The following is a 13,737-nucleotide window of genomic DNA, read 5'->3' on the forward strand; positions in this document are numbered from 1 at the left end:
CTAGTAAGAGCATCTGTGCCACCACCCTGAGCCTCTCCGCAGGATAGGCCATGGATCATTGGGGAAGAAGAGGCAGAAGGAGAGTAAAGCCATGGGCCGGGGAGGGTGCTGTACAGTGGTTGTCTTCTGGACATGGCGTGGCTGCTGCCATCACTCACAGCGGCGGTGGTGGCCCGCCCAGGATGAACCAGTCAAAATCTCAGCATAGAGGAGGTGACTAACCTTCAGGGTCTGGCCCTGGCTGAGAAGCTACCAGCAGTGGCTAACAGAGCAGGATATGGCAACTGGTAGGCTCCCCATGCCCCAGTGAATGGCACCATGCCCGCACACACATGGGTAGCACTAACTGGAACTGGTGGGTTATGTCAAAAAGATACAAAGTTGGGAGGTGTCCTGAGGAAGCTATGTGGGGTTGGGAGGAGGAGAGAAAACCAGCCTGGCCTCAGAGGACTGGCTGGCTAGCTGGAGCCGATGCCATGGTACATTGCTTACTCTCAGCAAGAGCATGACCATGACCATGGGCTATTTAAGACCTTGCCAGAACTCCTTTGCAATCATTTACAGAGAAACGCTTGTTGACAAGAAAGACCTGACACAGTAAATGTGGAAATTGCCCACTTATTATCAGCAGGCTTTAAGAAAAGCCGGGAGAGGTAAACAATGTTTCCATCATAACCCCAGAGGTGTGTTTCCACACTGGCATATCTGCTTAGGATAAAAAAGACAGACGGGTACCGCTAATCCACAACTTGGCTAGCTTTGGTAGGACTATTTTTAATAGAGAACATGAAGAGTCTCTTCTTGAATTGTGGTTCCCCCTAAATGTGTTTCTGTGTGCACACGCATGCGCACGCATACACACACACACACACACAGCCCACAGTGGGGAGGGGATGGAGGGAGGGAGAGGAAGAGGAAGAGGGAGGAGAGGGAGAGGTAGATAAATTTGGCTCTCAGAATGATGAGACCCTCAGTTGATGCCTAGAGCCTAGCCCTGGCCCTGGTCTTTCCTTGTGTGCCTCTGGGTCTTAGGCTTCTCACTTGGACAATATGGGCAATAGGGCCTTGTAAGTGTTATTGCTGCAGAACTGAAAAGAGATCAAAGGCATTACTTTAAAAGCACAAGAAACAGATGACTTAGAAGCACAATTTCATTTGGAAGGGCAGCCTCTGTGTATCTGGTGATCCTCTTCCCTCCCTCCCTCCCTCCCTCCCTCTCTTCTCCCTGCCATTCCTTTTATATTGCTGAACTCCAGTGTGTGCCAGGACATGCAGATAAACATCCTACCATTTCAAAAGGCACTGGCAACCCGCTGAGGAGCACGGAGGTATACACCAGTAATTTCGGTTCAGGACCAGGTAAAAGGTACCACAGGGGCTTCAGAGCTGTTTTTGGACACTTCATTTGATTTGGGCTTTGAGAGATGAAGGTCAGAGCTGAGCTGAGCTGAACTGAGCTGGAGAATATGGTAAGGAGGAAAAGAGAGAACAAAGGCATTTGGGAATAGCTTGAGAGCTCCTGACGCTTCCTAGGAAATAGCAGGCATGGGTGGCATGAGACTGAAGGCTGGGGACAGCCATGTGTGGAGGCAAGGTTGCTTTGCTCTCGTTTGCTGTGTGGAATCTTTCTTTATTATATGGGTGGGAGGAGTTCCTGGAAGCTTTGAGGAGAAAAAGCCATAGTCATGGGTATAAAATCTCATCTTTTGTGGAGTTTTCTTGCAGGCAAAGAAAAGCAGCTGGAGGAAAAAAAAACGTGTACAGAAGTTACAGGAGGATGTGGGCATGGAGGAAGCTTCCTAATGGGAGCTGGGCGAGAGAGGTGTGAAGGAGGCACAGACAAACACAAACTTGCCATCACCATTGCTACAAAGGGTTTCAAACACCCCTGGGAAACAAAATGCCCATTTGGTGTTCTTAATATGTAAGAGGTAAATACAACAGTTATTACTGTGCTTCTGGTTTGTAATTCCTACCTGATGGACTGTCATGTTGGTGCATGCTGTAATCCCAGGATTTGGGAAATTGTGAGTTTGAAGTTAACCTAGACTATAGAGGGAGACTAATTTAAACAACAACAATAGCAGCAGCAGCAACAACAACAACAATCAACAAACCAAAAGAAAAAAAAACCCTTAATTAATGATAATTACCTTGGATCAGTGTGGACAATGAGAGCACAGGAAGCTGAAGTTAGGGGTGCAGGGTGACATATCAGATTCTACAGCTGCATCGGCCTTCGTACTCAGCTTGTTTCTGGAGTTTGGCTTTGGTCACCGAGCACCCAGAAGTTCTGATTTACACATTAGGTAATTTCTGTAATAGCAAAGGGATTCCACAGCATGCCCTTTAGTCTCAGGATACACTGTAATTAAAAGGGAAACCTGGGCTCAAAATCCTGCCTAAGGACGAGTTAATTTCTCATCTTAGGTTAATGAACTGGTGATTTCTATGTATCGTGGTTTAGATGACTAAAACACATGTGACATAAAATTTAAATCAAAACGTTTGAGAAGCCCCACACCATACACGGAAGCTGAAGATAAGTGAGCTCTGTATTCCTTTTGTATTATTGTGACAGAATAACTGACTCAAATTTAAGAGAGGGAGATTGATTTCAGCTTCAGGTTTCAGAGGGTTTTTAATCCATCACGACTTTGAAGGAAGGGTGGGGCAGCTTTGTCCCTGGCGGCAGATGCACGAAGCTATTCGAGTGCTCTAACCACCGAGTCGCCTCTCCAGTCCTGAGGTGATTGATAGCCTTATTGTTTTTATTTTGTAGATGAGAAAATCAAGTCACAAAGAGAGGTCAAGCAGTTGCTGAAGTACAGCTGGGGAGTGGCCAGGCTGGCATTCGAATCTAGCAGGCTGACTGCATCCTTAATTGCTGTGTCCTGCTGTTATTTGTCCTGGCTCACATTAAACCTCCACATGAGGAGTGTCTTTCCATTGGGAATGAATACTGCATCTCTCTTTTATTTTTGTCCTACGATGCCTCAGTGCTAGTTATCACTTGTGAATATTTATGATAATGTTCAGAAGAGGACTCAGTAGAAATGAAAGTCTGTATACATACACACATACATACATACATTCACAAATGGCAGGTCTGTATACTTATACATACAAATGCTACAGTCTGTACACACACACACACACACACATTTATTTCTTTAAAAAAATGACCTTCCTGGAGCTGGACTTGAGCCTCTTGAGGCCTGCGTGATGCTCCCAGGTGTCACAAAGTCAATAACATCTATGGGGCTGTAAGCCAGGTATTCTCTCTTCTCTCTTCCAGCTACAGGATCCAGGGTACTATAAGACAGGTCTGGCACAGAGAGTAATGGAATGCTTTGGGTGGGGTGTGGCCCAGGCTTCTGAATCCTCCTTAGATTTAGTCTCAGTTGCCATTGGTTTTTCCAAGTTAGAGACACACCCCAGTGAAGCATCCACTGCAGGAGGCTGGCAAACGTAGGGAATGGGAATCAGAAGCGGCAAAGCAGCTGAAGCTGACAGCATGCACTGCCGTAGCCCCTAGGCAGCATGCACTGCGTAGCCCCTAGGCAGCAGTCTATTTGCAAAAGGTTCTGAGGCCAGGCAGCCTTCCTTAAGGCGAGTGGATAGAGTAAATGAAGATGCAGCCACTGGAAATGTTCTGATCGTCAGGAACAACCCATTCTGGGAGCAGATCATGGTTGGTGTGAAGGCTGATGCACCTTTCTTGTCTCAGAGTGGCCACCAAGACTTTGAAGTTGGAAGGAGTTTATTTTCAAAACTAACATAAGGCACCACCTGCCGGGAGCAATTTATGGAGCTTGTTTCTCTGGTGTCGAATCCATGGAATGAGGAACAGTGTACCAAGGAAGGATTTAATGAGTTCTTGGAGAATTAAATCAGACAGGGTTGTTAAAGGAAGTCAGAGAGGCATGAGATTGCACAAAGTTCAGGGGGCCTCCCCATCCCCAGCTGCTATTGCATGTCCATGTTCATAAGCCATGCTTTTCAAGTGATCTTTAGGGATTTCCTTTTGGTATCAGCATGCTGTGTCCCCCATTCTCTCACATCTGGGGTTTCATTTGAGTACCGCACCTCTGAGCATTGTATCCTTCATTCAGAGCTCATCAATGTCTCAAGGTCTTTGCTTCTGGTGATCCTGCCAAGCTCAGCCTCTCTATAACTTAGAGTCTGGTTTCATGGTTCCAACTACAACATAGCTCTGGGAATGAGTATTTGGCTTGTATTCAGTGTGGTCTAACTTTTAGCAACCCAACAAAAGAGCAGAGGGAACCAGCACTGTTTAGACAGCTTATTTGTATCAGTCTTTGAGCAAGTTGTGTTATGGAGGTTGGTTGATATTGTCTTCAAAGGCTGTGAGGACAGACTATTTTACACTGGGCAAATGAGGAAACCGAGGCTCAGAGTTTAGTAACACACCCATAGCTAGTGAGTGGGGAGGGCAGTATTTTCTGACTTAAATCTGTATTCTTCCATTCTTCCTAAAAGAATATACAAAATTCCACGTTTATATCCTAAACTCCAGGACATGTTTCCTAGCAGGATAGAGATTATTGTATAGCAGTCTCCTCAGAAATTAGCCTTCCATCTTGGAGGGAATCTCTGTAAGATGCTGTATATTCAAAAGGGAGGCTAAACAGTTCATCTTGACAGGAAGCTTGGTAAAACTCAGGAAATGTACAACTCAATAACCTCAGGGAGTTACTGAAACTGAGTAAATTTACTAAGCCCCTCCTCCAACAAGCATATATAATTAATAAGGACTGCTAAGAGACTCTCTCAAATAAGACATGGCATCCAGAGGAAGCAGAAATCAGATGAATAGCCTAGAAGTGACAGAGACCAGTCCAGTGCCTGGAAGAGACAGAGAACAGCCAGCCGAGTTGTATGGAAGATGCTTAGTCTATGCCAATTGCCTGGAAGAGACTCTGTAACCTTTTGAGCTGCCTACAGACTGTGCAGTGTGCTGCAGGTCTTAGCCCCATGGTGGAGCTAGCATTTGGTGAAACAGATGTCTTTGAGCCATTTCCTCCTGTAAGCAACCCCTTACTCATATTCCTTAGTGACCTTAATAAAACTCATGGTTCCACCAAGTTGGTATTCTGTGGTATTCTTATTTTGGCCTGTCATTGATTCCTATTTGGGTTGAGTTGATGTTTGTTTTCATCTGGCCAGGCTGAGTGCCACACGACAGGAGCCAAACATTCTCCCCCAGGAAGAATGTCACACAACAGGAGTCAAGCATTCCCAATGACCTTCAGTAGTCTAAGTTCTTACCCTGGTCTAGGGTGAATTATTTGATTTAAATCTCAGTTTTCAACATGGGTAAAATGGGAAGAATAATGTGTCTTCTGTCAGGGTCATGACTAAGACAAGACAGCCCACAAGCACTTCACCATAGTCAGCGATAATCCTGATGGCAGAATAATCAGTGGTAAGCTACATAGTGAGGTCACTCCATTCTTTCTCTTTTGTGGCCTACTCAGGCTCCCTGGGTGAGTGCTGGCTCCAAGCACACTGGGCCTGGACAGATGGTGATTTTACAATAAAGCTAAGAGTATGTCTTTTGCAATTCCTTTGAGTCTGGCCATTGATATAGAGAGAACGCACAACTTTCCTTGGTGCCAACTCAAGAAAGGAAGTCATTGTTTGGATTCAAGGCCTGGGCTTCCAGCCAAGCTCCAGGAATAACGGAAGCTGCTAGGGATGGATTCACTTATCTGGGCTGAGTCTGGTAGGCAGAATTCCAGACACTTCAAGGCTTCTGAGATGAAGAGGAAGAGGCTAGAGCTGAGAAATACAGGTGACCCTGGGTCTTTATGAATGATCTGTGGGCTCAGCTCAGCCCTGCAGAAAAGGCCACATGTTACTACTCGAGTCCTCCTAAATGTATCGCCTCTCTCCTTGTGCTGGGGTCCCATTGAAATTTCTGCTTTTGAAGCACATTTCCCCTTGGAAGAGCTGTGACCTTGTCAGAATACTGCTTTTGATCTGTCGGTCCCTCAGGCTTGTTGCCCCCTGCCTTCAGGAATGGAGAGAAACTAACATCTCCCACTCCCACCTTTGGGTCCTTCTAGAGACAAAACTATTTTTTCCTCTGTTGCACCCGTCTCTTTTCTCTTAAAAATGTTTAAAATTATATTTAACTTATATATCATGCATTTGCACACATGTGTGCTTGTGTGTATCTATGTGTGTGAGCCATGCATGGTACTTTTTTTAAATTTCATTTAGTTTATTGTGGGTGTGCATACATGGAGAACACAGAGGATAACTTGTGGGGGTCGATTCTTGCCTTCCATGCTATGGGTCATTGGGCTTGGTGGCAAGCACCTTTACCCTCTGAGCCATCTCATAACCCCTCTTGATTTTTTTTGTCCACGCCATCACTGGACATCTGCTGTGTGTTAGGTGTGCTCTGAATGCAAGAGGGAGAGGCAGATGAATTGGCACTTGTATTAAAGCCATCCTTCTGTTTTCTGCACACACGGCCCCCACCTTTCATATTCATGAACATGTGGCTGGAGTAAACCAGAGACTGGAAATATTGACAGAAAAATCTATCCGTATTAAACTTGTATAGGTTATCTTTTCCTGTTATTATTCCCGACATGTTTCTATAACCAATATTTACATAGCATTTACATTGCATTGGACATTCTAATTAATGTGCCCAAAGATACAAGATATACAGGAGAATGTGCCCAGCTTCTTTTTTTTTTTTTATATTTTTATTACATATTTTCCTCAATTACATTTCCAATACTATCCCAAAAGTCCCCCATAGCGCCCCCCACTTCCCTACCCACCCATTCCCATTCTTTTGGCCCTGGCATTCCCCTATATTGGGGCATATAAAGTTTGCAAGTCCAATGGGCCTCTCTTTCCATTGATGGCCGACTAGGCCATCTTTCGATACATATGCAGCTAGAGACAAGAGCTCCAGGGTTCTGGTTAGTACATCATGTTGTTCCAACAATAGGGTTGCAGATCCCTTTAGCTCCTTGGGTACTTTCTCTAGCTTCTCCATTGGGAGCCCTGTGATACATCCAATAGCTGACTGTGAACATCCACTCCTGTGTTTGCTAGGCCCCGGCATCGTCCACAAGAGACAGCTATATTTGGGTCCTTTCAGCAAAATCTTGCTAGTGTATGCAATGGTGTCAGCGTTTAGAAGCTGATTATGGGACGGATCCCTGGATATAGCAGTCTCTAAATGGTCCATCCTTTCATCACAGCTACGAACTTTGTCTCTGTAACTCCTTCCCTGGGTGTTTTGTTCCCAATTCTAAGAAGGTGCACAGTGTCCACACTTTGGTCTTCATTCTTCTTGAGATTCATGCGTTTATCAAATTGTATCTTATATCTTGGGTATCCTAAGTTTTGGGCTAATATCCACTTATCAATGAATACATATTGTGTGAGTTCTTTTGTGATTGTGTTACTTCATCAAGATGATGCCCTCCAGGTCCATCCATTTGGCTAGGAATTTCATAAATTCATTCTTTTTAATAGCTGAGTAGTACTCCATTGTGTAAATGTACCATAATTTCTGTATCCATTCCTCTGTTGAGGGACATCTGGGTTCTTTCCAGCTTCTGGCTATTATAAATAGGGCTGCTATGAACATAGTGGAGCATGTGTCCTTTTTACCGGTTGGGACATCTTCTGGATATATGCCCAGGAGAGGTATTGCTGGATCCTCCGGTAGTACTATGTCCAATTTTCTGAGGAACCGCCAGACTGATTTCCAGAGTGGTTGTACAAGCTTGCAATCCCACCAACAATGGAGGAGTGTTCCTCTTTCTCCACATCCTCGCCAGCATCTGCTGTCACCTGAATTTTTTTTTTAATATTTTTATTACATATTTTCCTCAATTACGTTTCCAATGCTATCCCAAAAGTCCCCCATAGCGCCCCCCCACTTCCCTATCCACCCATTCCCATTCTTTTGGCCCTGGCATTCCCCTATATTGGGGCATATAAAGTTTGCAAGTCCAATGGGCCTCTCTTTCCATTGATGGCTGACTAGGCCATCTTTCGATACATATGCAGCTAGAGACAAGAGCTCCGGGGTTCTAGTTAGTACATCATGTTGTTCCAACAATAGGGTTGCAGATCCCTTTAGCTCCTTGGGTACTTACTCTAGCTTCTCCATTGGGAGCCCTGTGATACATCCAATAGCTGACTGTGAACATCCACTCCTGTGTTTGCTAGGCCCCAGCATCGTCTCACAAGAGACAGCTATATTTGGGTCCTTTCAGCAAAATCTTGCTAGTGTATGCAATGGTGTCAGCGTTTAGAAGTTGATTATGGGATGGATCCCTGGATACGGCAGTCTCTAAATGGTCCATCCTTTCATCACAGCTACGAACTTTGTCTCTGTAACTCCTTCCCTGGGTGTTTTGTTCCCAATTCTAAGAAGGTGCACAGTGTCCACACTTTGGTCTTCATTCTTCTTGAGTTTCATGCGTTTATCAAATTGTATCTTATATCTTGGGTATCCTAAGTTTTGGGCTAATATCCACTTATCAATGAATACATATTGTGTGAGTTCTTTTGTGATTGTGTTACTTCACTCAAGATGATGCCCTCCAGGTCCATCCATTTGGCTAGGAATTTCATAAATTCATTCTTTTTAATAGCTGAGTAGTACTCCATTGTGTAAATGTACCATAATTTCTGTATCCATTCCTCTGTTGAGGGACATCTGGGTTCTTTCCAGCTTCTGGCTATTATAAATAGGGCTGCTATGAACATAGTGGAGCATGTGTCCTTTTTACCGGTTGGGACATCTTCTGGATATATGCCCAGGAGAGGTATTGCTGGATCCTCCGGTAGTACTATGTCCAATTTTCTAAGGAACCGCCAGACTGATTTCCAGAGTGGTTGTACAAGCTTGCAATCCCACCAACAATGGAGGAGTGTTCCTCTTTCTCCACATCCCCGCCAGCATCTGCTGTCACCTGAATTTTTGATCTTAGCCATTCTGACTGGTGTGAGGTGGAATCTCAGGGTTGTTTTGATTTGCATTTCCCTGATGATTAAGGATGTTGAACATTTTTTCAGGTGCTTCTCTGCCATTCGGTATTCCTCAGGTGAGAATTCTTTGTTCAGTTCTGAGCCCCATTTTTTAATGGGGTTATTTGACTTTCTGGAGTCCACCTTCTTGAGTTCTTTATATATATTGGATATTAGTCCCTTATCTGATTTAGGATAGGTGAAGATCCTTTCCCAATCTGTTGGTGGTTTTTTTGTCTTATTGATGGTGTCTTTAGCCTTGCAGAAGCTTTGTAGTTTCATGAGGTCCCACTTGTCAATTCTCGATCTTACAGCACAAGCCATTACTGTTCTATTCAGGAATTTTTCCCCTGTGCCCATATCTTCAAGGCTTTTCCCCACTTTCTCCTCTATAAGTTTCAGTGTCTCTGGTTTTATGTGAAGTTCCTTGATCCACTTAGACTTGACCTTAGTACAAGGAGATAGGAATGGATCGATTCGCATTCTTCTACATGTTAACAACCAGTTGTGCCAGCACCATTTGTTGAAAATGCTGTCTTTCTTCCACTGGATGTTTTTAGCTCCCTTGTTGAAGATCAAGTGACCATAGGTGTGTGGGTTCATTTCTGGGTCTTCAATTCTATTCCATTGGTCTATTTGTCTGTCACTATACCAGTACCATGCAGTTTTTATCACAATTGCTCTGTAGTAGAGCTTTAGGTCCGGCATGGTGATTCCACCAGAGGTTCTTTTATCCTTGAGAAGAGTTTTTGCTATCCTAGGTTTTTTGTTATTCCAGATGAATTTGCAGATTGCACTTTCTAATTCGTTGAAGAATTGATTTGGAATTTTGATGGGGATTGCATTGAATCTGTAGATTGCTTTTGGCAAGATAGCCATTTTTACAATGTTGATCCTGCCAATCCATGAGCATGGGAGATCTTTCCATCTTCTGAGATCTTCTATAATTTCTTTCTTCAGAGACTTGAAGTTTTTATTATACAGATCTTTCACTTCCTTAGTTAGAGTCACGCCAAGATATTTTATATTATTTGTGACTATTGAGAAGGGTGTTGTTTCCCTAATTTCTTTCTCAGCCTGTTTATTCTTTGTGTAGAGAAAGGCCATTGATTTGTTTGAGTTAATTTTATATCCAGCTACTTCACCGAAGCTGTTTATCAGGCTTAGGAGTTCTCTGGTGGAATTTTTAGGGTCACTTATATATACTATCATATCATCTGCAAAAAGTGATATTTTGACTTCATCTTTTCCAATTTGTATCCCTTTGATCTCCTTTTGTTGTCGAATTGCTCTGGCTAGGACTTCAAGTACAATGTTGAATAGGTATGGAGAAAGTGGACAGCCTTGTCTAGTCCCTGATTTTAGAGGGATTGCTTCAAGCTTCTCACCATTTACTTTGATGTTGGCTACTGGTTTGCTGTAGATTGCTTTTATCATGTTTAGGTATGGGCCTTGAATTCCTGATCTTTCCAAGACTTTTATCATGAATGGGTGTTGGATCTTGTCAAATGCTTTTTCCGCATCTAAGGAGATGACCATGTGGTTTTTGTCTTTGAGTTTGTTTATATACTGGATTACGTTGATGGATTTCCGTATATTGAACCATCCCTGCATCCCTGGGATGAAACCTACTTGGTCAGGATGGATGATTGTTTTGATGTGTTCTTGGATTCGGTTAGCAAGAACTTTATTGAGGATTTTTGCATCAATATTCATAAGGGATATTGGTCTGAAGTTTTCTATCTTTGTTGGGTCTTTTTGTGGTTTAGGTATCAGAGTAATTGTGGCTTCATAGAATGAGTTGGGTAGAGTACCTTCTGTTTCTATTTTGTGGAATAGTTTGTGAAGAACAGGGATTAGATCTTCTTTGAAGGTCTGATAGAACTCTGCACTAAACCCATCTGGTCCTGGGCTTTTTTTAGTTGGGAGACTATTAATGACTGCTTCTATTTCTTTGGGAGATATAGGGCTGTTTAGATCATTAACCTGATCTTGATTCAACTTTGGTACCTGGTATCTGTCTAAGAACTTCTCCATTTCATCCAGGTTCTCCAGTTTTGTTGAGTATAGCCTTTGGTAGAAGGATCTGATGGTGTTTTGGATGTCTTCAGGATCTGTTGTTATGTCTCCTTTTTCATTTCTGATTTTGTTAATTAGGATGCTTTCCTTGTGCCCTCTAGTGAGTCTGGCTAAGGGTTTATCTATCTTGTTGATTTTCTCAAAGAACCAGCTCCTTGATTGGTTGATTCTTTGAATAGTTTTTCTTGTTTCCACTTGGTTGATTTCACCCCTGAGTTTGATTATTTCCTGCCGTCTACTCCTCTTGGGTGAATTTGCTTCCTTTTGTTCTAGTGCTTTTAGGTGTGTTGTCAAGCTGCTAATGTGTGCTCTCTCTAGTTTCCTTTTGGAGGCACTCAGAGCTATGAGTTTTCCTCTTAGAAATGCTTTCATTGCGTCCCATAAGTTTGGGTATGTTGTGGCTTCATTTTCATTGAACTCTAAAAAGTCCTTAATTTCTTTCTTTATTCCTTCCTTGACCAAGGTATCATTGAGAAGAGTGTTGTTCAGTTTCCACGTGAAGGTTGGCTTTCTATTATTTATTTTGTTATTGAAGATCAGCCTTAGTCCATGGTGATCTGATAGGATGCATGGGACAATTTCAATATTTTTATATCTGTTGAGGCCTGCTTTGTGACCAATTATGTGGTCAATTTTGGAGAAGGTACCATGAGGTGCTTAGAAGAAGGTATATCCTTTTGTTTTAGGATAGAATGTTCTGTAGATATCTGCCAGATCCATTTGATTCATAATTTCTCTTAGTTTCACTGTGTCCCTGTGTAGTTTCTGTTTACATGATCTGTCCATTGGTGAAAGTGGTGTGTTGAAGTCTCCCACTATTATTGTATGAGGTGCAATGTGTGCTTTGAGCTTTACTAAAGTTTCTTTAATGAATGTGGCTGCCTTTGTATTTGGAGCATAGATATTCAGGATTGATAGTTCCTCTTGGAGGATTTTACCTTTGATGAGTATGAAGTGTCCCTCCCTGTCTTTTTTAATGACTTTGGGTTGGAAGTCAATCTTATCAGATATTAGAATGGCTACTCCAGCTTGTTTCTTCATGCCATTTGCTTGGAAAATTGTTTTCCAGCCTTTCATTCTGAGGTAGTGTCTATCCTTTTCTCTGAGATGAGTTTCCTGTAAGCAGCAAAATGTTGGGTCTTGTTTGTGTAGCCAGTTTGTTAGTCTATGTCTTTTTATCGGGGAGTTGAGTCCATTGATATTAAGAGATATTAAGGAAAAGTAATTGTTGTTTCCTGTTATTTTTGTTGTTAAAGTTGGCATTTTGTTCTTGTGGCTGTCTTCTTTTAGGTTTGTTGTTTCTAGGGCGTGGTTCCTGTCCTTGTATTGGTTTTTTTCTGTTATTATCCTTTGAAGGGCTGGATTCGTGGAGAGATAATGTGTGAATTTGGTTTTGTCGTGGAATACTTTGGTTTCTCCATCTATGTTAATTGAGAGTTTGGCTGGGTATAGTAGCCTGGGCTGGAATTTGTGTTCTTTTAGTGTCTGTATAACATCCGTCCAGGATCTTCTGGCTTTCATAGTCTCTGGTGAAAAATCTGGTGTAATTCTGATAGGCTTGCCTTTATATGTTACTTGGCCTTTTTCTCTTACTGCTTTTAGTATTCTATCTTTATTTAGAGCATTTGTTGCTCTGATTATTATGTGTCGGGAGGTATTTCTTTTCTGGTCCAGTCTATTTGGAGTTCTGTAGGCTTCTTGTATGTTCATGGGCATCTCTTTCTTTAGATTTGGGAAGTTTTCTTCTATAATTTTGTTGAAGATGTTTGCTGGTCCTTTGAGTTGAAAATATTCATTCTCATCCACTCCTATTATCCATAGGTTTGGTCTTCTCATTGCGTCCTGTATTTCTTGGATGTTTTGAGTTAGGATCTTTTTGCATTTTACATTTTCCTTGATTGTTGTGCCGATGTTCTCTATGGAATCTTCTGCACCTGAGATTCTCTCTTCCATCTCTTGTATTCTGTTGCTGATGCTGGTATCTATGGTTCCAGATTTCTTTCCTAGGGTTTCTATCTCCAGTGTTGCCTCATTTTGGGTTTTTTTTATTGTGTCTACTTCCCTTTTTAGGTCTAGTATGGTTTTGTTCATTTCCATCATCTGTTTGGATGTGTTTTCCTGTTTTTCTGTAAGGACTTCTACCTGTTTGATTATGTTATCGTGTTTTTCTTTAAGGATTTGTAACTCTTTAGCAGTGTTCTCCTGCAATTCTTTAAGGGATTTTTGTGCTTTCTCTTTATTGTCTTCTGCCTGTTTAGCAGTGTTCTCCTGCATTTCTTTAAGTGTGTTATTAAAGTCCTTCTTGAAGTTCTCTATCATCTTCAGGAGATATGCTTTTAAATCCGTGTCTAGCTTTTCCGGTGTGTTGGGGTGCCCTGGACTGGGCGAAGTGGGGGTGCTGGGTTCTGATGATGGTGAGTGGTCTTGGTTTCTGTTAGTAAGATTATTACGTTTACCTTTCGCCATCTGGTAATCTCTGGGGTTAGTTGTTATCGTTGTCACTGTTTAAAGATTGGAGCAGAAGCTGTGTTCCACTCACCAGTAGTCTCTAAATCCTGCGGCGGGGGTCGTGGGTAGCTGACGGTACCCCGGTGCTGGTCCAGCCGGAAGAGGCCTGTGGTC

This window comes from Mus caroli, unplaced genomic scaffold (genome assembly GCF_978045245.1).
Source record: "Mus caroli unplaced genomic scaffold, Mus_caroli_1 scaffold_11, whole genome shotgun sequence".
NCBI classification, from domain to species: domain Eukaryota; kingdom Metazoa; phylum Chordata; class Mammalia; order Rodentia; family Muridae; genus Mus; species Mus caroli.